The 25,981-nt window shown below is 46.0% G+C and overlaps 1 long non-coding RNA gene across 1 annotated transcript; it reads right to left on the bottom strand.

The window, feature by feature from the left end:
- Nucleotides 1–25,981, bottom strand: LOC138772859 (uncharacterized). Its single transcript, XR_011359837.1, has 5 exons — nucleotides 25,880–25,981; nucleotides 10,405–10,528; nucleotides 2,211–2,369; nucleotides 2,030–2,098; nucleotides 1–178 (listed from the first exon to the last, which is right to left on the bottom strand). It is a non-coding gene; the product is annotated as an uncharacterized lncRNA (long non-coding RNA).

Here is a 25,981-nt window from a genome sequence, read left to right as displayed (position 1 = left end):
ACACAAAGGAAACCTTTCTCCTGCCGTTTGGAAAAGAGTCAGGCGAACAAATTGCAGTCGTCAGCTTCTTGCCTTCTGAATGGATTCCGCAGTGGCCAGATGGGAGTCGTCTTCACAATCCAACATGGCTTCCGTCATGTCAAGAGCTCGAGGTTGACCTCAGTTAGTTATAATGCTGCTGTCAAGGAGAAATGTTCCTGTTTTACCGATCCAGGCTTATACTATACGTCATAGGGAAATGCTGTAATATTTATTAGCAGGGGTCGCTACAGAATAAAAGGGGCCATTGGCCATCTTTATGTCCACTTCTGAAATAACACTAAGGTGACTACTACTTATCTTGGGCTGGTACCAAGAGGGTAGAGATGTTTTATAAAGCACCAAAAATACTATTTTTACTATTAGGGACTATTCATACTGTGGAATTTGTGAGGAATTTCAAGCGTCGCGGACTCCGCTTGAAGCTTCGCCTGGCCCATTGATTCAATAGGATGTCTCAGGGGGACTCCGCCACATGTCAAGTGAAGTCTGCAATGTGGTTTCCATTTGAAATTATACAGTGTGAACGGACCCTTGGCGGTGGTCTCATTTTGCTAACCTACTGATGTTATATCCTTATGGGGTTGGGTGTTATTACATGAGCTTGACCTGGTGGACATTTTTTTTCCCATGCAACCATTGTGTAAGCAGATATCTCCTTGCTCCATTTATCTACTCCAACAAGACTGAAGCTGGTCATATACATTAGATATATAATGGCCAGACCTGACAATTCTGGTTGATATGGCCAACCGTCTAATGTGTATGGATCCCTCCCGACTTGGTTATTAAGCAGAGAAAAACTGGGCAAGTGGGATTCCAACTGCCTGATCTTGTGTTTTGACTGAAAGGAGGGGAGAATTCTGCTTCCTTAAACAACATTTGTGTTGAGCCAAACGTGTGGAGGGATCAGGAGTAGTGTTTTGGCAATCTCCATATTGGTCCCCGGCTCCTTTGTTTTAAATACTGCCACGGGTATGGCATGTGACCCACAGCTCCATTTATTCTCTATGGAGCCACCGGAGAGAGCTGAGTACAGCACTCAACTCTTTCTGGTGGCTCCATAGAGAATAAACAGAGCCATGGGTCTGGCTGTATAAAGAGCTAAGGAGCCAGGGGCCAATATGGAGTTATTTTTAAGTTGGAATACACCTTTAATGGCACAACCCCTTCGAGGTAAAACACAGAGCCAGCTTCAAGCATATGCCGGCTCCTGGGTAAAAAGTTACAATAATGCCCTAACCCATCCTTTGGTTAAGACGTGTAGAGCATGCCTGTAGCGATGCCCTTTTTGTAAGCTTATTGTACCAGTTCATCCTGTTTCGACCCCTAAAAAAGACACATATTTAAGGTCTGACATCTGCATTGTAAATGGTAACCTTATCCCCCTAGCTTCAGGACGTTTTCATCACCAGAATTATAAATAAATGTGTTTTTCACAGTGAAAAGCTTTCCAATAGATGGAAAACAGATCGTCTGCCAAGGGCATTGAGAGGGTGGATGATCCCATACAACTTAAGGCATCCAGACATCAGTGGTGGCGTGTCAGCGGTATGAAGCAGCTCTGTGAGATGATGTGTGAGCTGTATATAGTCAGAGTACTATGACATCCACCATAGAATTCACCTCTCTGATTTATTTTGCACACATGATATATCAAGGCGTCTCGTACCCTGATACTCTCCGGGGTGCCCTGTATTACATCCACAGACGGGAAATGATTACATTTTATGTGTCTTTTTACTCTTGGAAGTTATTAAACCATGTAAGAACTTCTGCCGACACTTGTAGAGTCATCTCATTTCTTTCTCTGGCTTTTCGTCACATGAGGTAATGACAGCGGCCAAGGTGGGGGTTTATTTACCGTAATGGGTGAGGTCAGCAAATATAGTCACACATTGGGATATTTGCTACTCCCCTCTACAGAACTAAAGCACATGAACCCATTTCTGCAATATTCATCAAGCGGAAAATTGCTTTGGATGCATACCTTGGAATGCTTGACATAGTTGAAGCCATGCTGGGTCATAGATGGAGGAGTCCAATGCCAAACTGTCCCCTTTCAAAAGACAGATGTAGAATTCACCCTCTGGAGGGAATCAATGGCTAAACGCTTTAATCTCTTCTCAATCCCAGGGTGGGCCAGGATTGTAGAAGACTGTAGGTCATACCTGGGGAACATGCCAACCAATACTCGTAGAGGAGTTCCAAGCCAAAGTTCACTGTGGGTCTCTTTACTCTTCATATGCTAGCATAGTCTTCCTCTTAAGTAGACCTCAACAATGGTGAAAGTATCTGTAAAAGGGTTACTGGTAAATATGAACCTGGACCTAGGAGTTATTAAAGTAGATGAGAATTAAGTAGACTAGGGGCCAATAAACTCGCTTACAGAGTCTATTGTATGGCTCAATTATTGTACGGCAAGGGCTGCATTGTTAATTACGCCCGTGCAGCCCTTGCTTTATATAGAAAATAATAAAGATGTATACTTACCTGTCCGCACTCCCTGGTGGCCTCCTGCCTGTTTCCTGCTGACTGGAACCAATTCTGAAGCTTTTAAAGTAAAGGTTGCTCAGCCAATCACTGATGAGACGAGACAGCGCTGCAGCCAGTGATTGGCTGAGCAGCCTGTGACTTCAAACACGGGTGTATAAGCTTCAGCGGTGGCTCTGCGCAGCGGGGAACAGGCAGGAGGACACCATGAACAGGTAAGTATACATCTTTATTATTTTCTATATACTTTACTCAGCCGCCGACCGTGCACCTTCTATTACAATGCATGATCGACAGACAAAGTTTTTCTAACATTCTGAAATACAACTGATCAGCCAATGATCAGCTCCTCGTCTGATCATTGTCTTTATTACACAGACCGATATCTGCCCAATTCTGCCTGACTAGTAATTGATGTTATAGGACCCTAAGGTCACAGTACCATCCTAGTTTTCATAGCTAGTTGGTTGGCACTAAAACACTTCAGTTGGGTTCCAGAATCCAAAGTGATTCCAAATACATCCTTAGTTCCATAGTTTCATCAATACTGATGGTCACCAGCAGATCTGACTATGCCCAATATGACACAACATATGGTGATTGACACCAGACCATTTCCCTAATCTATTGGGAGAGAATGTAAATGTTGTTCTAGATTGTCACTCGTAGAGCTCCGAGATGTTATTGAGAAGACGTTGAATAATGGAAGGTTACACTGTGAGTAGACTGCCCAGAACTAACAGCACAGACTCCGGTTCCATTCCATGGACTTTCGGCATAGAAAGGATTAATAAATTCAGGAAAGTTCTACTTTTTCATTAATAGTGTTTCTGCTCTTCATGAAGAAATCCAGAGTTTTTGCAAAGAAAAATTAGATGAAATACACAACTGTGCTGTCAAAGCCGATCAGCATCCGAGGCCAATTAGGATGAAAAATATAACCTAAGACTAAGTTTGCATAATAAGATTTGTAAATCTGTCTAAAGGCTCCGAGGACAAGGAGAAAAATGGGGAAAGGAGAAAATCTTTGACCTTGTTTTCATGCCTTAAACTGAGAGAAGCAAATTCTGATTTATTCCTTCTGTACAGCTGCCTGATATATTATTAGATATTATGAGACTTTACTTAAAAAATCTATGTATTCAAGTCTCAATGACATCTAGTATCTGAGGCAAGGACATGTTGACACTTGGGGTACAGGATAGTAACACGATGACACTTGGGGTACAGGATAGTGATACGCTGACACTTGGGGTACAGGATAGTGACACGCTGACACTTGGGGTACAGGATAGTGACACTATGACACTTGGGGTACAGGATAGTGATACGCTGACACTTGGGGTACAGGATAGTGACACGATGACACTTGGGGTACAGGATAGTGACACGATGACACTTGGGGTACAGGATAGTGATACGCTGACACTTGGGGTACAGGATAGTGACACGCTGACACTTGGGGTACAGGATAGTGACACTATGACACTTGGGGTACAGGATAGTGACACAATGACACTTGGGGTACAGGATAGTGACACTTGGGGTACAGGATAGTGACACTGACACTAGGGGTACAGGATAGTGACACGCTGACACTTAGGGTACAGGGTAAGGACACACTGACACTTGGGGTACAGGATAATGACACGCTGACACTTGGGGTACAGGATAAGGACACTTGGGGTACAGTATAGTGACACACTGACACTTGGGGTACAGGATAATGACACGCTGACACTTGGGGTACAGGATAAGGACACTTGGGGTACCAGATAGTGACACTGACACTTAGGGTACAGGATAATGACACGCTGATACTTGGGATACAGGATAATGACACTTGGGGTACAGGATAGTGACACTTGGGGCACAGGATAGTGACACTGACACTTGGAGTACAGGAAAGTGACACTATGACACTTGGGGTACAGGATAGTGACACAATGACACTTGGGGTACAGGATAGTGACACTTGGGGTACAGGATAGTGACACTGACACTAGGGGTACAAGATAGTGACACACTGACACTTGGGGTACAGGATAGTGACACACTGACACTTGGGGTACAGGATAATGACACGCTGACACTTGGGGTACAGGATAAGGACACTTGGGGTACCAGATAGTGACACTGACACTTAGGGTACAGGATAATGACACGCTGATACTTGGGATACAGGATAATGACACTTGGGGTACAGGATAGTGACACGCTGACACTTGGGATACAGGATAATGACACTTGGGGTACAGGATAGTGACACGCTGACACTTGGGGTACAGGCTAATGACACGCTGACACTTGGGGCACAGGGTAAGGGCACGCTGACACTTGGGGTACAGGATAGTGACACACTGATGTGGTGTCCCACCATGGGTGTTGCTATTGGTTACACTCTTCAGAAAAGTCTGTACTTATTGTACCAAATTGGTGATGAAAGTAGTGATAAAGTTTTGTTACTAGATGTCCCTGTATCAGATGTGTGTATTTAGATGCTGCACGGCTGACGTGTGTAAAAGGTTATTGTTTGTTTGTATGTCACCTGGATCTGCGGACCAACAGGAATCTGTTCTTATTCTCTCCTATCACCTCTCTCTTTACTTCTTCTGTTGCACTCTTCACCCACTCACAGCGCACTTTAGATACACTGGGGAAGTAGGTGACATGGGTGGAGGAAGTGCATGGGTTTTTCTCGTGTTGAACATTGTAGAGGAAGGACGCAAGCTAGACAGCTCTCTACAGTGGTCCTCTCTGGGCCCTGGCCCTCTGCCAGGTCCCCGTACCCTCAAGGTTCAGTCTTAGTCAGAACTAGAGATGAGTGAACAGTTTGAACTTTTGGTCCGAAAGCAGTTCGCTCTCTCATCATGCCTGTGATCCTGGCCCCATAGTTGCGCTCCTGGGAATATGCGGCCAGGATATTCCAGGGAATCGATTTGGAATTCCCTGGAATATCCTGGCTGCATATTCGCGGGATCGCAACTATGCGGCCGGGATCACAGGCATGACGAGAGAGCGCCGATGCCGTTGGACCAAAAGCCTGATGGTCCGCTCATCTCTAGTCAGAACCCCGTATGGGTAGGATGTCAGACAATACACAGCTAACAGTTTCTCCTCAGTGATGCTACACAACACTATGCAGTGTTAAACCCCTTCCAAGAGAGGACAGGTCAAAGACAACTAGGAGAGTCACAGAGCAGGACAGTATCCACAGACAGCAGTAAACTAGGAACTGATCCAGATAGAGCAAAGTTGCAATAAGCCTAGGAACGGTATCTCGCAGCGTGGTTGTCAGCAGGGAACCCTCAGCATTCCACTCATCCCAGGTAACAAGGTCTGGGGCTTGTGTCACCCTCTAGGATGGTTCAGCCAAATCTAGTGGACATAAGGTGCTGTGAAGACTCAAAAGTCTATAAACGAGTATTCTCTTCTTCTTCTTCTAATTATCCTTCTATCTCATCCTCCAACATCCCGGCAGAGCACAGTACTACTTGGGTTGAGACTCTCACGTCTTCCTCTCTGCTACTCTGTTTCTTTGTATCCTTCAACACACTACTCAGTAAGCACGACTGTACTCCTCACTATTCCTGTTGCAGAACTAATTATCGTATTATCAAGTGTATTATCTAGTGCTTTATCAAGGGAACTGTCAAGTGTAACTTGTCTTGTCAATGAACAGCTGTATGTCTTGCTGCACACAAGTACCTTTTAAGTAAAACTAAGCCTATTTATGCTAAAGAGACTCTGTGATTCTTCACCCCACACCGACACAGCATACACTACAGCCTTGGGACATTTCCCCTTTCTGTGGGTCGCAGTTCCGGGAGGGTCACTACACCACTCCGGCCCATCGTGATATCATCCCAAGGGACCCTGTAGCAGCCCGGCAGGACCCTGTCCACAGGGGAAAAGGGTACAGCCGGCCTCCTAAACTAAAAGCAGGCGTGCCCAGTGTCGGACTGCAATCAAGAAACAGTGAGAAAAGACATGTGAATCAGTATTTATGCATGTTGTAAAGCTGGGGGCCCACCTGAGGATTTTCTGGTCTTCTGGTGGGCCCCCAGCTTTACAACATGCATAAATACTGATTCACATGTCTTTTCTCACTGTTTCTTGATTGGAGGGCCCCTAGGGTCATTTCCTCTGGTGGGCCCCAGATACCCTAGTCCTACACTGGGTGTGCCATCACACCTGTGTACCCAACCGCCACTGGCGTCACAAAGTAACACCCTAAGGTCAGGCTGTATCTCGGCCGACCACCACTGAAGTGGCGTCACTCTTCAACATCTGGCAGGGGACTGTCCGCTCCGCCTACATAACATCCCATGGGGTCACCACACTGACACTTGGGGTATAGGAAAATGACACACTGACACTTGGGGTACAGGATAAGGACACCCTGACATGGGGTACAGTATAATGACACTTGGGGTACAGGATAATGACACGCTGATAATTAGGGTACAGGATAATGACACTTGGGGTACAGGATAATGACACACTGACACTTGGGGTACAGGATAGTGACACACTGACACTTGGGGTACAGGATAATGACACACTGACACTTGGGGTACAGGATAGTGACACGCTGACACTTGGGGTACAGGATAGGGACACACTGACACTTGGGGTACAGGATAATGACACACTGACACTTGGGGTACAGGATAATGACACACTGACACTTGGGGTACAGGATAGTGACACTGACACTTGGGGTACAGGATAGTGACACACTGACACTTGGGGTACAGGATAGTGACACACTGATACTTGGGGTACAGGATAGTGACACTGACACTTGGGGTACGGTATAATGACACAATCCTGTATTGTACTATTAAGCACACAGTATTGTTATTGCCTGTATCCTGTAGTTTTCCCCTCGCTCAGCGCAGTCAGTGAGGGGTTACAGCGAGCAGCATGTTATCTGCAGTTGTCAGACCGGCCGGGGATACGCACACCTTTACAATGAGTAATGTGCACAGGGACCATTATAAACCACATGCAGTAAAGCGATGCTGTTAGTCTCCCCGCTAAGTGCAGCCTCCCCTCTGTCACTGCAATTTCATCCTTGTGGTAATTCCTTCTGGCAAGTTCTGCCCGGCTCTTCCTGTATGTGCTGCCCTGGAAATGGATGCTGAACCATGAGATAAGAGCTTTTCTTCTCGCTGACTCCTCAGCGGTAACACCATGTTACCCCCGGCTGTTACCTCCTCACGTCCCCTTCCATCTCTGCTCGGAGCGGTGACACAAGTCCCAGGGCTCATTACTAGGGAGATCCCCGGCCTGGAGATAAGCGATAAAGTCTCAAACCTGAACCACATGTTGGAAACTCAAGGTGCTTTTATAGACACTTCAAGGAAAATATTCAACCATTGACCCACATTAGCCATGCCAGGAATGCCACACTTAACCCTTTAAGGAAGGGGACAATTTTCGTTTTTGCGTTTCCGTTTTTTCCTCCTTGTGCTTAAAAGGCCATAGCATTTGCATTTTTCCACCTAGAGACCCACATGAACCCTTATTTTTTGCGTCACTAATTGTACTTTGCAATGACAGACTGAATTTTTGCATAAAGTATACTACGAAACCAGAAAAAAATTCAAAGTGTGGTGAAATAAAAAAAACAAAACGCATTTCTTTTATTTGGGGGGTATTTTTTTTTTACGCCATTCGCCCTGGGGTAAAACTGACTTGTTGAGCATGTTCCTCAAGTATAACAAGTCCTCAAGTATAACATGTATAACTTATATTGTATCTGATGGCCTGTAAAAAATTCAAACCATTGTTAACAAATATACGTTCCTTAAAATCGCTCTATTCCCCGGCTTATAGCGCTTTTATCCTTTGGTCTATGGGGCTGTGTGAGGTGTCATTTTTTGCGCCATGATGTTTACTTTCTATCGGGACCTTGATTGCGCATATACGACTTTTTGATCGCTTTTTATTAAATTTTTCTTGGATTTGATGCGTCCAAAAATGCGCAATTTTGCACTCAGGGATTTTTTTGCGCTTACGCCATTTACCGTGCGAGATCAGGAATGTGATTAATTAATAGTTCGGGCGAGGAGCGATCTCCCCCACTAGACACCAGGGAACAGCTGCTTCCGGTAATCGGAGGCAGCTGTCAACTTTTACAGCTGCCTCCGATTACCTGATTAGCGGGCACGGCGATCAGACCGTACCCGCTAATAACTGCGGTTCCAGGCTACACGCGGCACCCGGGATAGCGGAGGTTCAGAGCGGGGTCGCCGCGCGGCCCGCTCTGAACACCTCCTGGGGACATATGACGTACTGGTACGTCATATGTGCCTAAGAGGTTAAAGGGGATTTCCTTTGAGACTATGGGGGAGATCAAACATGGTGTAAAGGTGTAAACATGGTGTAAACCCCTAGCAACCAATCAGATTCCACCTTTCATTTTTCGAAGAGTCTGTGAGGAATAAAAGGTGGAATCTGATTGGTTGCTAGGGGCAACTGAGCCAGTTCTACTTTACAACAGTTTGATAAATCTCCCCCTATATGTATTAATACTGCTGCAAAACTGGGCATAGACTCTCGTATCTTTGGTCTATGAAGGTCACAGAAGTTGGGATCACTTTTCAATGGCGTATCAATCAATGTGCAATTCCAAAACACAAGTGGGTAACTTATCAAACTTGATAGAAGAGATCAGTCTGTTACATTTGGGCACCAAAACACCTGGCAGTGGACTCTCTCCACCATAATTATAAACCTAGGGAGTAAAGTTGGTCAAAGACATAAAGGCTGCCATACACATAGTTAAAGGGGTTGGCCACTTTATAGTAAAATTGCTCAGTGTACAGTATTAATAAGTGTAGTCACAGCACTTACTGACAGCAGCTCCCTGTGTGCCTCATAGAACTAAAATCAGACTCCCCTCCTCCAGGCGGTGCTGTCCTACTCTGTGGAGGGTCTGTCCATAAGATAGCTGACATGGAGTAGCATGTGACCATGCCCCCCCACCCCAGTGTCCACCACTGAGCCTGTATATGCCTATGGAGGACACTGGAGGCAGGGTACGGTGGCATGCTCCTCCATGTCAGCCATCTTATGGACGAAATCACCACAGAGCAGGACAGTACAGCCTGCAGGAGGGGCGTCTAATTTTAGTTCTATGAGGTACACACATAGTATATACAGTGAGTAAACTTGCTAATAATACTGTACACTGAACTAGTTTACTATAAAGTGGCCAAGAGTTGGATGAACTTGCTGGTTTTGGCAGGATCAACTAAACATCTAATGTGTATAGAGGCTTCAGCTGTTAGGGAAAGTCAAGGGTTGGGCATATTGGATTTTAACTGCCTGTTTTTTGGAAGGTAGGACACAATTTCTCTGCAGTGAATGGAACATGAACATTTGTGTCCATTGGGAAAAGGGAAAATACCACCACCAGATTGTACCCCTGACTTATCTCCCACAGGAACAATAGCATTGGGTATGTTAGTATAATAGCTTCTATGATATCAACATAAATATTTCATCACCAGCCGTTCTCTACAAAATCTCCATGTACACTTGTCTCATGTACACGAGTGATGCTTCATATACTGCCTGCGTCCAGGATGCACAGCAAATTGCTGGTAAAATTTCAATCTGGCTGATCAAGCTGCTGGTCTCTACTGTATTCAAAAATTTTTGAAGAAAAAAACTTCAAAACTATTCTGACTGTTATGATACTAGAGATTTCCCACGGTATCAAGGACTCCCCCCACTCACTCCGAGTGCACTCAGCATTAATGATGGCTCCATTATACAGTCATCAGACCACCCACCCCCACCCCCTTGGGTATTTTTAGCCTCCATTTTGCATACTTTTCACAGTTCAGGCTATATTACCTCTGAAAGTATTAATGCAATGTGTCATCTAGTGGCTGTCAATGTAAATCAGCCAGAGATATCATCGATGTATCGCAGACTCTCAGTGTACAGACCATCAGTGTTACTGTTCATAGCTTCATTCCTGCAAGACAAATAGAGTTTCTCATAGTGTATGCTCTAAATAAGTTAAATAATAACATCAATGTTTCCCTCCAAAGACTCTAAAAAGGATAATGTGCCCATAGCATAACAGTGATTGGCTAAGCAGCAGGCATTTCCTGTGTGTACTGCAGCCACCACTAGGGGGAGCTGAGGAGCATGCTGCATACAAAATTCAATAATAGGATGATATGCAATATGATAGTGGTTGCAGGCAGCACAGAATGCTGGATATAAAAAATCTGATTTTTAAAAACTTTTAATATAACTGAACCCAAATGTTTAATGGTTAAAGGGGGAAGGATTACAAGCACAGTGTAACACCATTCCATTTGACTTTGACGGGAAATATCCTTTCCTTGGTCACACTTTATAACCCTCCTACAAAAATCAGCAATCACCACGATATTCATGCTTGGCCGGCCAGAAGCTTAATGCAGTTGCGAGCATGGACAAGTAACCTCTCCTCATTACGGCACAGATCATCAGGGATGATTCAGAGCTGCCTGACCCAGGCCATTAATATTAAAGATCAGGCTCTGTACTGTAAGAGTTAACATCTGTGTATGCGACAAAGCCTCAGATCTGAAGAGGCCGGGGTCATCAGGGGAAGGACGGGACGGGACTTCTAAAAGCCTATGGTTAAAAGCTGTGGGATGGAAAATATTGTTCTTAAAGGGGTTGTACAGGATTAGAAAAAAAAAGACTTATTTTTTATTCTAAGGACAGCACAACACCTGTCCACAGGTTGCTTGTGGTATTGCAACTCAATTTAAATAAGTTGAGTTGCAATAGGCAGGGTTTCAACATTTGGGTTCAGTACCAATTCTTCATTAATAACTGCCCGACGTTGATGATGATCCCGACAACATCACACGGCTACTGAAGGAGAACGGAGGGCATCGATTTCATCACATTCCGAAGGCAAATGTAAAAACATGGCTATAGAAGACACAACCCATATACAGGTGTATTCTCGCTACTGGATAGAGGGATATTTAAAGGGTGTGCTGCATGTCCTCCTATTTAGAAGGTGCGCTGCCTGTCCTCCTACTTAGACGGTGCGCTGCCTGTCCTCCTATTTAGAAGGTGCGCTGCCTGTCCTCCTATTTAGAAGATGCGCTGCCTGTCCTCCTATTTACAGGGTGCACTGCCTGTCCTTCTATTTAGAGGGTGCGCTGCCAGTCCTCCCATTTAGAAGGTGCGCTGCCTGTCCTCCTATTTAGAAGGTGCGCTGCCTGTCCTCCTATTTAGAGGGTGCGCTGCCTGTTCTCCTATTTAGAAGATGCGCTGCCTGTTCTCCTATTTAGCAGGTGCGCTGCCTGTTCTCCTATTTAGAAGGTGCGCTGCCTGTCCACCTATTTAGGTGCGCTGCCTGTCCTCCTATTTAGGTGCGCTGCCTGTCCTCCTATTTAGAAGGTGCGCTGCCTGTACTCCTATTTAGAAGATGCGCTGCCTGTCCTTCTATTTAGAGGGTGCGCTGCCTGTCCTCCTATTTAGAAGGTGCACTGCCTGTCTTCCTATTTAGAAGATGCGCTGCATGTCCTCCTATTTAGAAGGTGCACTGCCTGTCCTCCTATTTAGAAGGTGCGCTGCCTGTCCTCCTATTTAGAAGGTGCGCTGTCTGTCCTCCTATTTAGAAGGTGCGCTGCCTGTCCTCCTATTTAGAAGGTGCGCTGCCTGTCCTCCTATTTAGAAGGTGCGCTGCCTGTCCTATTTAGAGAGTGCGCTGCCTGTCCTTCTATTTAGAGGATGCGCTGCCTGTCCTCCTATTTAGAAGGTGCGCTGCCTGTCCTCCTATCTAGGAGGTGCGCTGCCTGTCCTCCTATTTAGAGGGTGCGCTGCCTGTCCTCCTATTTAGAAGGTGCGCTGTCTGTCCTCCTATTTAGAAGATGCGCTGTTTGTCCTCCTATTTAGAAGATGCGCTGCCTGTCCTCCTATTTAGAAGGTGCGCTGCCTGTCCTCCTATTTAGAGGGTGCGCTGCCTGTCCTCCTATTTAGAAGGTGCGCTGCCTGTGCTCCTATTTAGAAGATGCGCTGCCTGTCCTCCAATTTACAGGGTGCGCTGCCTGTCCTTCTATTTAGAAGGTGCGCTGCCTGTCCTCCTATTTAGAAGGTGCGCTGCCTGTCCTCACGTTTAGAAGGTGCGCTGCCTGTCCTACTATTTAGAGGGTGCGCTGCCTGTCCTCCTATTAAGAGGATCTGCTGCCTGTCCTCCTATTTAGAAGATGTGCTGCCTGGCCTCCTATTTAAAGGATGCGCTGCCTGTCCTCCTATTTAGAAGGTGCGCTGCCTGTCCTCCTATTTAGAAGATGCGCTGCCTGTCCTCCTATTTAGAAGATGCGCTGCCTGTCCTCCTATTTGGAGGATGCACTGCCTGTCCGCCATAGTCGCACTTATCGGTATACCAATGTCTATCAGACGTGATGGTTACAGTCTATGCATTATTCCAAATCTGCAAACCACTGAAGAAAAGCCTAAAAATGTACTGCAGCTGCAGGATGATGAATTCATGAAAAAAAAAAAAAAGGGTCCACCGCTGGGTAGTTTTCCAAATCTCTGGCGTCTCACAATAACAATTTCTGCCACTTTCAGCGGCAAGTGAGCGCTCCAAAAATAGCAATCACCATAATGTAGTCAGCACGTCAGTGACGGCCAGGAAAATGAGCGTGTAGTGAAATTAACAACGTATCCCGAATGTCAAAATACATCTGAGGAAATCTGACAGCCTCAAGTAGCTGAATTCACCGGACTAAGAGCGAGAGGACTGGGGAACGTTCCGGATGGTTTAATTGACTCAAGCTGGGGGTTTTACATTTGCCTATAGATTCTATGTTGTTTTATGTTCCCTGATGACTCTGGGACTTTACTCAAAAAGTTAATACTGTGGAAGTTTCCAGATAACGCTCTCCAGTCATCACGTGGATTGACAGGATTCTCATGAATATGAAGAGTCTCCATGAGGTCATTGGTTCCTGGTGATCTGATACCACTGATTTATATGGAATAGATGGGGAAGATTTATCAAACATGGTGTAAAATGAAACAGGCCCAGTTGCCCCTAGCAACCAATCAGATTCCACCTTTCATTCCTCACAGACTCTTTGGAAAATGAAAGGTGGAATCTGATTGGTTGCTAGGGGCAACTGGGCCTGTTTCATTTTACACCATGTTGGATAAATCTCCCCCAGTGTATTCTCATGAATATAAAATGACCCAGTGATGTCACTGGTTTCTGGTGAATTACTCAGTGTATTCTTCTGATTATGAATCGTCTCGATGATGTCACTGGTTTCCCGTATATTGATAGGTGTCATTCTTATGATTATGAAGTGTCTCACCTCTGTCCATGTCAGGAACTGTCCAGAGCAGCAGCAAATCCCCATAGAAAACCTCTCCTGCTCTCCAGACTGTAAATAATACACCACTACCCGCAGGACATACGGCAGCTGATCAGTACTGGAAGACTCGAGATTTTTTTTAAGAGATGTAAATTACAAATCTCTGGCACTTTCTGGCTCCAGTTGATTTGAAAGAAAATTTAGTTTGGTGAAGGGCCCCTTTAAATTAGTGTGTTGATGATGTCACTGGTTCCCATTGTATTGCTCTAGGCTGCATCTTTTTGAATACAGAAGGGGGGATTTATGAAGACTGGCATACAAGTATGCCGCTCTTATATTAGGCCCCACCCCCTTTCCGCGGCAGGATTTACTAAGAGGCGCAGGTGGAGATTTGCGTCATGATTTGTGCCACGCCTCCTCTCGCCTTATCACACACCCCCAAGCTCCACCAGCATGCCCATCTGGCGAGCTGGGCGTACGGGAGACGTGCATATAGAGTGTCTGCTTTTTATTGTTGCTGTTTTTTATGTTTATACTCAGCCATACCGAACCGGAAAGCGTTAATGAATGGAACAGATCACTGCTGTTGGCGTGCGCCGCTATCATCCATTGTGGATTCCTGCACATCTTAGCCGATAAAGCTCCATATGCGTTTGGCGAGCGATGAGCGCCTATTCTAATTAAGTTACAAGATGTTTTGGGTCGTAGATTTTGCTGTCGTTTTTTACGCAGCTAAAATACTGCTGATCGGGTTCCAGGATTGAAGGAGGAAAAGATGTAAAAAGAGCAAAGATTCCTGTGATTGTTTAGCGTGGAGTCCGTAATGTATGTAAATAGATTCAGCAACGAGATTGTATGAGGAAATAGGAGAAAGCGAGACGAGAGAATTATCCTCACAGATGCAGCAAAAACCTTCAAAAACTTGTGGGTTTGTATTATAACAATCATCCACTCATGTCATGTGGTATCAGTGTCTCATCCTGTACCCCAAGTGTCAGCGTCTCATTCTGTACCCCAAGTGTCAGCGTCTCATTATCCTGTACCCCAAGTGTCAGCGTCTCATTATCCTGTACCCCAAGTGTCAGCGTTTCATCCTGTACCCCAAGTGTCAGCGTCTCATTATCCTGTACCCCAAGTGTCAGCGTTTCATCCTGTACCCCAAGTGTCAGCGTCTCATTATCCTGTACCCCAAGTGTCAGCGTGTCACTATCCTGTACCCCAAGTGTCAGCGTGTCACTATCCTGTACCCCAAGTGTCAGCATGTCCTTATCCTGTACCCTAAGTGTTAGCGTGTCACTATCCTGTACCCCAAGTGTCATTATCCTGTACCCCAAGTGTCAGTGTCACTATCCTGTACCCCAAGTGTCAGTGTCACTATTCTATACCCCAAGTGTCAGTGTCACTATCCTGTACCCCAAGTGTCAGTGTCACTATCCTGTACCCCAAGTGTCAGTGTCACTATCCTGTACCCCAAGTGTCAGCATGTCCTTATCCTGTACCCTAAGTGTCAGCGTGTCACTATCCTGTACCCCAAGTGTCATTATCCTGTACCCCAAGTGTCAGTGTCACTATCCTGTACCCCAAGTGTCAGTGTCACTATTCTGTACCCCAAGTGTCAGTGTCACTATCCTGTACCCCAAGTGTCAGTGTCACTATCCTGTACCCCAAGTGTCAGCGTGTCACTATTTTGTACCCCAAGTGTCCTTATCCTGAACGCCAAGTGTCAACGTGTCATTATCCTGTACCCCAAATGTCAGCGTGTCATTATCCTGTACCCCAAGTGTCACTATCCTTTATCCCAAGGGTCAGCGTGTCATTATCCTGTACCCCAAATGGCAGCGTATCCTTATCCTGTACCCCAAGTGCCACTATCCTGTACCCCAGGTGTCAGTGTGTCATTATCCTGTACCCCAAGTGTCAGCGTGTTACTATCCTGTACCCCAAGTGTCACTATCCAGTATCCCAAGTGTTAATGTGTCACTATCCTGTACCCCAAGTGTCACTATCCTGTACCCCAAGTGTCATTATCCTGCACCCCAAGTGTCAGCGTGTCATTATCCTGTACCCCAAGTGTCAGCGTGTCACTATACTGTACCCCAAGTGTCAGTGTCACTATCCTGTAACCCAAGTGTCAGCGTATCCTTATCCTGTACCCCAAGTGTCACTATCCTGTGCCCTAGGTGTCAGTGTGTCATTATCTTGTACCCCAAGTGTCACTATCCTGTACCCAAGTGTCAGCCTGTCACTATCCTGTACCCCAAGTGTCAGCGTGTTACTATCCTGTACCCCAAGTGTCAGCGTGTCACTACCCTGTACCCCAAGTGTCAGCGTGTCATTATCCTGCACCCCAAGTGTCACTACTCTGTACCCCAAGTGTCAGCGTGTCACTATCCTGTACCCCAAGTGTCATTATCCTGTACCCCAAGTGTCAGTGTCACTATCCTGTACCCCAAGTGTCAGTGTCACTATTCTGTACCCCAAGTGTCATTATTCTGTACCCCAAGTGTCAGTGTCACTATCCTGTACCCCAAGTATCAGCGTGTCACTATCTTGTAACCCAAGTGTCAGTGTCACTATTCTGTACCCCAAGTGTCACTATCCTGTACCCCAAGTGTCACTATCCTGTATCCCAAGTGTCAGCGTTTCACTATCCTGTACCCCAAGTGTCAGCGTGTCACTATCTTGTACCCCAAGTGTTAGTGTCATTATCCTGTACCCCAAGTGTCAGCGTGTCATTATCCTGTACCCCAAGTGTCATTATCCTGTACCCCAAGTGTCAGCGTGTCATTATTCTGTACCCCAAGTGTCAGCGTGTCAATTTCCTGTACCCCAAGTGTCAGCGTGTTACTATCCTGTACCCCAAGTGTCACTATCCTGTACCCCAATTGTCAGTGTGTCACTATCCTGTACCCCAAGTGTCCTTATCCTGAACGCCAAGTGTCAGCGTGTCACTATTCTCTAAACCAAATGTCAGCGTGTCACTATCCTGTACCCCATGTGTCAGTGTCATTATCCTGTACCCCAAGTGTCACTTTCCTGTACCCCAAGTGTCAGTGTGTCATTATCCTGTACCCCAAGTGTCACTATCCTTTATCCCAAGGGTCAGCGTGTCATTATCCTGTACCCCAAGTGGCAGCGTATCCTTATCCTGTACCCCAAGTGTCACTATCCTGTACCCCAAGTGTCAGCGTGTTACTATCCTGTACCCCAAGTGTCAGCGTGTCACTATACTGTACCCCAAGTGTCAGTGTCACTATCCTGTACCCCTAGTGTCAGTGTCACTATCCTGTACCCCTAGTGTCAGTGTCACTATCCTGTACCCCAAGTGTCAGTGTGTCATTATCCTGTACCCCAAGTGTCACTATCCTGTACCCAAGTGTCAGCCTGTCACTATCCTGTTCCCCGAGTGTCAGTGTCACTATCCTGTACCCCAAGTGTCAGCGTGTTACTGTCCTGTACCCCAAGTGTCAGCGTGTTACTATCCTGTACCTCAAGTGTCAGCGTGTCACTACCCTGTACCCCAAGTGTCAGCGTGCCATTATCCTGCACCCCAAGTGTCACTACTCTGTACCCCAAGTGTCAGTGTGTCATTATCCTGTACCCCATGTGTCACTATCCTGTATCCCAAGGGTCAGCGTGTCATTATCCTGTACCCCAAGTGTCACTATCCTGTACCTTAGGTGTCAGTGTGTCATTATCCTGTACCCCAAGTGTCAGCGTGTTACTATCCCGTACCCCAAGTGTCATTATCCTGTACCCCAAGTGTCACTATCCTGTACCTTAGGTGTCAGTGTGTCATTATCCTGTACCCCAAGTGTCAGCGTGTTACTGTCCTGTACCCCAAGTGTCAGCGTGTTACTATCCTGTACCCCAAGTGTCAGCGTGTCACTATCCTGTACCCCAAGTGTCAGTGTCACTATTTTGTACTCCTAGTGTCAGTGTCACTATCCTGTACCCCAAGTGTCAGTGTGTCATTATCCTGTACCCCAAGTGTCAGCCTGTCACTATCCTGTTCCCCAAGTGTCAGTGTCACTATCCTGTACCCCAAGTGTCAGCGTGTTACTATCCTGTACCCTAAGTGTCAGCGTGTCACTATCCTGTACCCCAAGTGTCAGTGTGTCACTACCCTGTACCCCAAGTGTCAGCGTGTTATTATCCTGCACCCCAAGTGTCACTACTCTGTACCCCAAGTGTCAGTGTGTCATTATCCTGTACCCCAAGTGTCACTATCCTGTATCCCAAGGGTTAGCGTGTCATTATCCTGTACCCCAAGTGTCACTATCCTGTACCCCAGGTGTCAGTGTGTCACTATCCTGTACCCCAAGTGTCAGTCAGCGTGTCACTATCCTGTACCCCAGGTGTCAGTGTCATTATCCTGTACCCCAAGTATAAGCGTGTTACTATCCTGTACCCCAAGTGTCAGCGTGTCACTATCCTGTACCCCAAGTGTCAGCGTGTCACTACCCTGTACCCCAAGTGTCAGCGTGTTATTATCCTGCACCCCAAGTGTCACTACTCTGTACCCCAAGTGTCAGTGTGTCATTATCCTGTACTCCAAGTATCAGTGTGTCATTATCCTGTACCCCAAGTGTCAGCGTGTCACTATCCTGTACCCCAAGTGTCAGCGTGTCACTATCCTGTATCCCAAGGGTCAGCGTGTCATTATCCTGTACCCCAAGTGTCACTGTCCTGTACCCCAGGTGTCAGCGTGTCACTATCCTGTACCCCAGGTGTCAGTGTCATTATCCTGTACCCCAAGTATAAGCGTGTTACTATCCTGTACCCCAAGTGTCAGCGTGTCACTATCCTGTACCCCAGGTGTCAGTGTCATTATCCTGTACCCCAAGTACCAATGTGTCACTATCCTGTGTTATACTGGGTGCCCACCTGGTGTATCTAAGCTTACCATGTTTGATACTGTCTTCTGAGCTGGTGTATCTAATGCTAATGCTGTGTATCTAAGACCAGTGGCGGTCTTTGGCACCAAGCACCCCAAGTGATCGCTTGGGGCCCCCAACATCCAGAGGGGCCCCCACGCCCTGCTCTTGTGCTCAAGACCGCTGGACAGGGCCGCTGCAGCGCTCGCTGCTGCCATCTGAACTGTAACTATGAGCACTCGTAATGAGCGCTCATAGTTACATGCAGCAGCACTGACAGGGCGGGAGACATTGGCCCCCTTCCTGTCAGTCACTCTTGTGGCCGCAGGAAGGGTTTTCCCTGCGGTCACAAGTGGCAGCTTTGTCATTGTGGTGCCGGCGCTCCAGTGACATCACTGGAGCATCGGCGCCAGGACAAGGGGAGTGCGGCCTCTTGTGATCGCAGGGAAAACCCTTCCTGTGGCCACAAGAGTGAAGAGAAGAGGAGACGCCCGGACCCAGGTGAGTATAAGTGTTTGTTTTATTGTGTTATATACTATATGGGAGGGGGAGCACACAGGGGTCTGTTTAACTGGGGAGCGCACATCTGGGGTCTATATAACTGGGGGGAGCACACAGGGGGGCTATATAACAGGGGGAGCACACAGGGGGGCTATAGACTACTGGGGCTTCACAGAGGGGTCTATATACTACTGGGGGCAGCACACAGGGGTCTATATACAACTTGGAGAGCACACAGGAGGTCTATATCCAAGTGGGAGAGCACACAGGGGGGCTATATACTACTGGGGGAGCACACAGGGATCTATATTCTACTTGTGAGGCACACAGGGGGTCTATATACTACTGGGGGAACATACAGGGGGGTCTATATACTACTTGTGAGGCACACAGGTGGTCTATATATAACTGGGGGAGCACACAGGGGTCTGTATACAATTGGGGCAGCACACAAGGGGTCTATATAATACTGGTGGGGCACACAGGGGGCCTATATACTACTGAGGGAACCACACAGGGGGTTTATATACTACTGGAGGAGCACACAGGGGTCTATATCAAAGTGGGGGAGCACACAGGAGGTCTATATCAAAGTGGGGGAGCACAAAGGGGGGGCTAAATACCCCTGAGGGAGCACACAGGGGGCCTATATACTAGCGGGGGAGCACACAGGGGTATATACAACTGGGGGCAGCACACAGAGGGTCTATATACAACTGGGGCAGCACACAGGAGGTCTATATACTTCTGGGGGGAGCACACGGGGGGCTATATATAACTGGGGGAACACACAGGGGTCTATATACTACTGGGGGAAGCAAACAAGGGGTATATACTATTGGGGGCAGCACACAAGGAGTATATATTACTGGCGGTAGCACACAAGGGGTATATACTACTGGGGGCAACACACAGCGGTCTATTGTTTTGGAACGAGTGTCGAGGGGGGGGGGCCCAGACATAACTTCGCTTGGGGCCCCAGAAATGCCAAGACCGCCCCTGTCTAAGACTATCATATATAAAACTCTATGCTGATATGGTGTATCTAAGCTTACCATGTTTGACACTGCTGGCTGAGCTGGTGTATCTAAGCACATCCTGTGTGCTACCCTGTCAGGACTGGACTGCATTATGTCACTGTGTGAGGTCTTGGTAAGATTTGGGGATTACAGAGCGATAGAGACGCTGGTCGGGGCTCACACACACTTCCTTCCACTTCTCCCTTCTTCTCCAAATTGTCTTTGAAACAGAATCCTGGGGATATAATGCAGTGAAGTCTGCGAGCGTTAACCCCTTCATGTCATGGCCGCCTGCGGTACACACTGATATAGCTGTCGGGTATCCCGGCCCTGATTAGAATTGTGCAGACATGGTTGCTACTTGATGGTCTATTAGTTGCGATGGTTCCTCTTCTCTCTTGCAGAACTAATCAGCTTCTCTGCGCCCGGACAAGATAATGGGATGGCTCCGCGGCAGAGGTTACACATCCACAAGGCCGCTTTGTCTTTCGGCTTGCCGCAATCATCTCCATAAAAAAGTACTATGGATGGCTTTGATGTATTCATTTATCAGTATAGCAGATGGAAATACCCTTCATATCCACTCTGGAGCTGCTTAGGTTTCCTGCTGTGTACAGTATTTCCCATGTTGCAGTTTGTGCTCCGGAGCTGTCCTTCTGACTGTAAATGACATAACTACTGGCGGCGGAGCTATGGAACGCGAGGTGACCTGGCACCAGATGTAGTCTAACACATAATAGCTAATATCAGTTACCCTCTTGGATCTGTGACCCCCCTACGCGCCAAGCATTATTATGTCCTGGTGCAAATCAACAGCAGTTCCTCATGGGCGGTGACTACTGCATCGGAGGCGGTCCCAGGAGCGGTGAGTAATAAGTGAATGTAGGAATTTGGGGTCTGAATTTATTAAGGGGTCTGGTCTGCTATCTAAAGTTAGGGTCCTATTAGATGAGCAATTTTTAACGACTAACGATAAACGATCGCAAACGAGATTGTTTATAGTTAACCTGAATTCGTTCACCATATTACACAGAACGATGGTCGTTACTACGATCGTTTACTCCACCTGATCCCAGCAAAAGAAGGAATGAAGTCCAATTATACTGAACGATCAGTGACCCGATGCGGAATTACTGCGAGCGCAAGTGGAATTACAGCGGATGATAAGCGAACTATGAACAATGAATTACACTGAACGATTAGTCAACAAATGTGGAACTACAGCGAACAAATGTGGAATTACAGCGAACGATTAGCGAACGGTTAACAAGGATTTTAGGGTCACATCTAAAGACCCTATTACACGGGACGATGTGGAGAGCAGGCAAGCGCCTACCTGTCAGGCATGGAGAGCTGACTGGGCAATCGGCAGATCATCTGAGCCCATAGTGGCGGGCTGCTGACGACGCTCCTATTACACAGAGCACAGCAGCAGAGAGTTGCCAGGCTGATCGCTGGTGTTTCAGCCTATTGAAAGACAATGATCCGCCAACATCTTGCATGTCTGCTGATCGTTGTCTTCTATTACATGAAATGATTATTGGCAATAATGGCCGCCGAATAAGGGCGATAATCGTCTTGTGTAACAGGGCCTAACAGCCCAGTACATTGGGAACACATGGACACAGTCTTAGGGGCGCCTGACGGCACAGAATATTTCATAAGGCCTTTTTACATAGGAACACAAATTGCCAATAATCAGACAAAGGACCGGTAATCAACCGAGAAGTTCCCTCTTTGTTGGCTGACCATAGTTGAGCCCATAAAAACATTCTAGTCGCCGCACATCTTCCTGTGTAAACTGGACTGGTAAGTGGTGTATTGCGAAGTTTTCTAGTTCTGCACCTAGGAACAAGCGTATCGGCCATTTTGGAATTCTAAAGAGTTACGGTCACCCAGTCACAAGCTTTTTCGCACCTATTTGCTGGCTTCTTGATCTTTTTACTATTTCTTTCCAGATCTGCCAATGTTACGTATTACATGATGCCCTCCCTGTCCACATGCAAGAGGAAAGCACTGCTATACATGAAATGTGGACACATCCACATGACAACCCACTCCAAAGTCCTGCCACACACAAAACCATCCTTCATCCAACAACAAACAAGGCGTTCATTCGTTTTATAAAGCATCACCAGGAACAGTATTACGGTCCTAAAAGAAGCCATTCATCGCTAATCCAAGATGGATGTTAGGCAGGAACGTGTTACAACTTATTCCACATTGGCGCTTTTTTTTCTCCTCAAATTAGTGTTGAAGTGTTAATGATGCCTGAAGGACTTTAGTAATCAGGGAACGGTCTTCGCCAATTTTGGGCTGCAACCCCTGGCAAAGAAACCGCTTGATGAATGAAGTCGAGATCGAGGGGCCATGCTAATTTTTTCCAAATTCCAATCTGATATAAGTTCTGGGATTTTAGCATTAGAGTGACTGGCCCCATTCCTCGCCGGGTTTATGTTGAGTGGGCCGGGAAGTATTTGATACTTTGGCATATGGTGTAGGATTATTTCGGTGTTTTGTACATTCCTGTACGGTTACACCAGGACTGATGCAGCCCAAGCATAACATGTTGGCAGCTCAGCAGACCCCTTAGTCATAATGAAGTCTATCTTTGTTAGACTCTCTGTTCCTTTGTAAACACCTGCCTGCTGCAAGAGATTAGAGAGCAGACGCATCGAAATCTCCAAAACTACAAAACCTAATAAATCAAACCCGTAGAAAACTTGTTGTGCTGTTAGCGCCGAAATCCTTTGGATCCAGCGTAGTACAAACATGGCCGATCTATAGAGTGGGAACTTTACAAGATGGTAGTATGAACAAGGGCATATGACTGCTATGGGTCCAGTTGATCCCATCCCATGGGCATCTGTTTGGCGATACTCAGTTAGGACTCTGCTCTCCAAACGAACTGCATTGTTAGCCAACAAAAGATGGTGTGAAATTGGCTCAGGAGGGTGGAAGTAGCAACAATATCTTGGTACAAAACTCGGCACTGCCTTGTTAGTGCATGTCCTCCCCTACCACAAACCACAATGGATATTGTGAAGTATCCTCATAAGCAAGACTATCGGGTGACCAGAGATGGTGCTCTACTGTATCGGAAAGCTTCAACAATGTAGACGAAGTATATGGTGACAGCGGCACTCACCAGATATCTTTAAGGTAATTTTTTGTCCAACTTGGTCTGATAAGGGATGGATAAGATGGAAAAGACACTTAAGCATGCTGCCAACTGCTGGTATATATGTATGTCAGAGGTACCGTGTTTCTCTGAAAATAAGACAGTGTCTTATATTACTTTTTGCTCCCAAAGAGGTACTATGTCTTATTTTCGGGTAATGTCTTATTTCTCTCCCCCCCGACTCTCCCCCAGGTCTCCCGCCAGGTCTCCCCCGCAACCCCCTGGCATACTCACCAACGTCCTCAGTGTAGGAGTGCAGCATGAGTGGGACCAGGAGCGTGCAGCGGGATGTGTGTCAGGTAACTTCCAGCGTTCGTTAGGATGTGCGGCAGAACGTCCTACACTCTAATAGAATTAGTGTCGGCTGGGGTATCTTAGCCCCCTTTGAATATACTTTGAGGGTGTATTATCAGTCTAAACAATATTGGTGCATGTATCCATATATGGAAATAGTGACCGCTGCTGCAGGTTCCATTCTGCTATACCTGCTGCCAATGACTGACATCAGTGATCACACTGACGCCAGTCAATCAACTGCCTAAATGCTGCGATCAGTGGTGATGATGGCATTTGGAAGGGGTGGTGATGGAGCTGTGTGGGCACCGGGGGGAGGGGGCACCATTTCAGGTTTCACCTCAGGCAGCAGAAAACCTAGAATCGGCCCTGGGGCAGCGCTGTCAGTATCATCAGACAGTTCACCGCTCCAATTATTTTCCTGTTCAGTTCCAGAACGGAAAAACGGAAATTTACATGCAGATGTGAACACAGCCTTAAGCAGTTTATCATCCTGTAGAATACCTAGTGTAATCTTATATGACAGCCCTCTACCGGCCAACCCCAAATGCTTCCAGCTGGAGCCTCCGAATAGAAGAGGAGTGCATCAGCGCCAACTATTCTGTAGCTGACTCCGCCAAAAAACTAAACAAAAATGTTACTAAAATCAGGTATCTGTATCCTCATAGCCTGGGAGCTCACGCCTGATAGATTGAATGTGACGTATCAAATCCAAACCAGGTACACATAAAAGTAGAAAGGATCGTCCACGAGACTCAGAACCTATAAAGTATCTGGTAAAGGTTAACGGTTCATGGACAGGTTTGAAAAAGGATGGGGGGGAAGGGGGGTACAGAGATTTGATTTATGGCCGAGATTCTAAATCATGTGGAGTAATCCTCTTAGTAAATCATTGGAAACATATTGTTCCGGTAGCGTTTTTGAGGTGCACAGACAGAAGGCTACTGTACTTGGTTCCAACTTGTGTGTCAGAGGAAAATTGGTTACGGGAATGACTTCAAGGCATAATTTATGACTACGGACCGTGTTCAGTTATCAGGTTATGGGAGTGAACTCCAGCGTATGCTAACGGTAATGGTGTAATGCCAATGAACATGGAAGACAGAACGTTCTGCATGTTATCGGTGTACAGATTCTGTGCAGTATATAAAAGTAAAGGTGCAGTGATTTCTGTAATTCCTTGGTGAAAAAATTGCTGCACCTATATACAAGAATATAACTACTATAATACTTCTCCTATATACAAGAATATAACTACTATAATACTGCCCCCTATATACAAGAATATAACTACTATAATACTGCTCCTATATACAAGAATGTAACTACTATAATACTGCCCCCTATGTACAAGAATATAACTACTATAATACTGCCTCCTATATACAAGAATACTATAATACTGCTCCTATATACAAGACTATAACTACTATAATACTGCCTCCTATGTGCTAGAATATAACTACTATAATACTGCTCCCTATATACAAGAATATAACTACTATAATACTGCTCCTATATACAGAAATATAACTACTATAATACTGCCCCTATAGACAAGAATATAACCACTATAATACTGCTCCTATATACAAAAATATAAAAACTATAATACTGCCTCCTATATACAGGAATATAACTACTATAATACTGCTCCCTATATACAGGAATATAACTACTATAATACTGCTCCTATATACAAGAATATAACTACTATAATACTGCTCCTATATACAAGAATATAACTACTATAATACTGCTCCTATATACAGGAATATAACTACTATAATACTGCTCCTATATACAAGAATATAACTACTATAATACTGCCTCCTATAAACAAGAATATAACTACTATAATAAAGAATTATGTGTAATTAAAGGGGTTATCCAGCGCTACAAAAACATGCCCACTTTCCCCCTCTCTTGTCTCCAGTTCAGGTGTGGTTTGCAATTAAGCTCCATTTACTTCAGTGGAACTGAGTTTGAAACCCTACCCAATCTGGTAACAAGAGAGGTGGAAAAGTGGCCATGTTTGTGTAGTTCTGGATAACCCCTTTAATAACCCTCTCAGCTCTGCTATATCTTCCGTCCTATAGAAATGACTGGTGGGGCTCTTACTATTTCAGGAATCTGCTCTCTGCAGGACGCTCCTTCTTCTCTAGACGGAGTTATAGTTCTGCTGGACAGAATCCAAAATACAGACCGAAGGCGAGGGAGAGA

The sequence above is a fragment of the Dendropsophus ebraccatus genome, chromosome 14, assembly GCF_027789765.1.
Source record: "Dendropsophus ebraccatus isolate aDenEbr1 chromosome 14, aDenEbr1.pat, whole genome shotgun sequence".
Lineage (NCBI taxonomy): Eukaryota > Metazoa > Chordata > Amphibia > Anura > Hylidae > Dendropsophus > Dendropsophus ebraccatus.
This window is presented reverse-complemented; position numbering and strand designations above follow the sequence as displayed.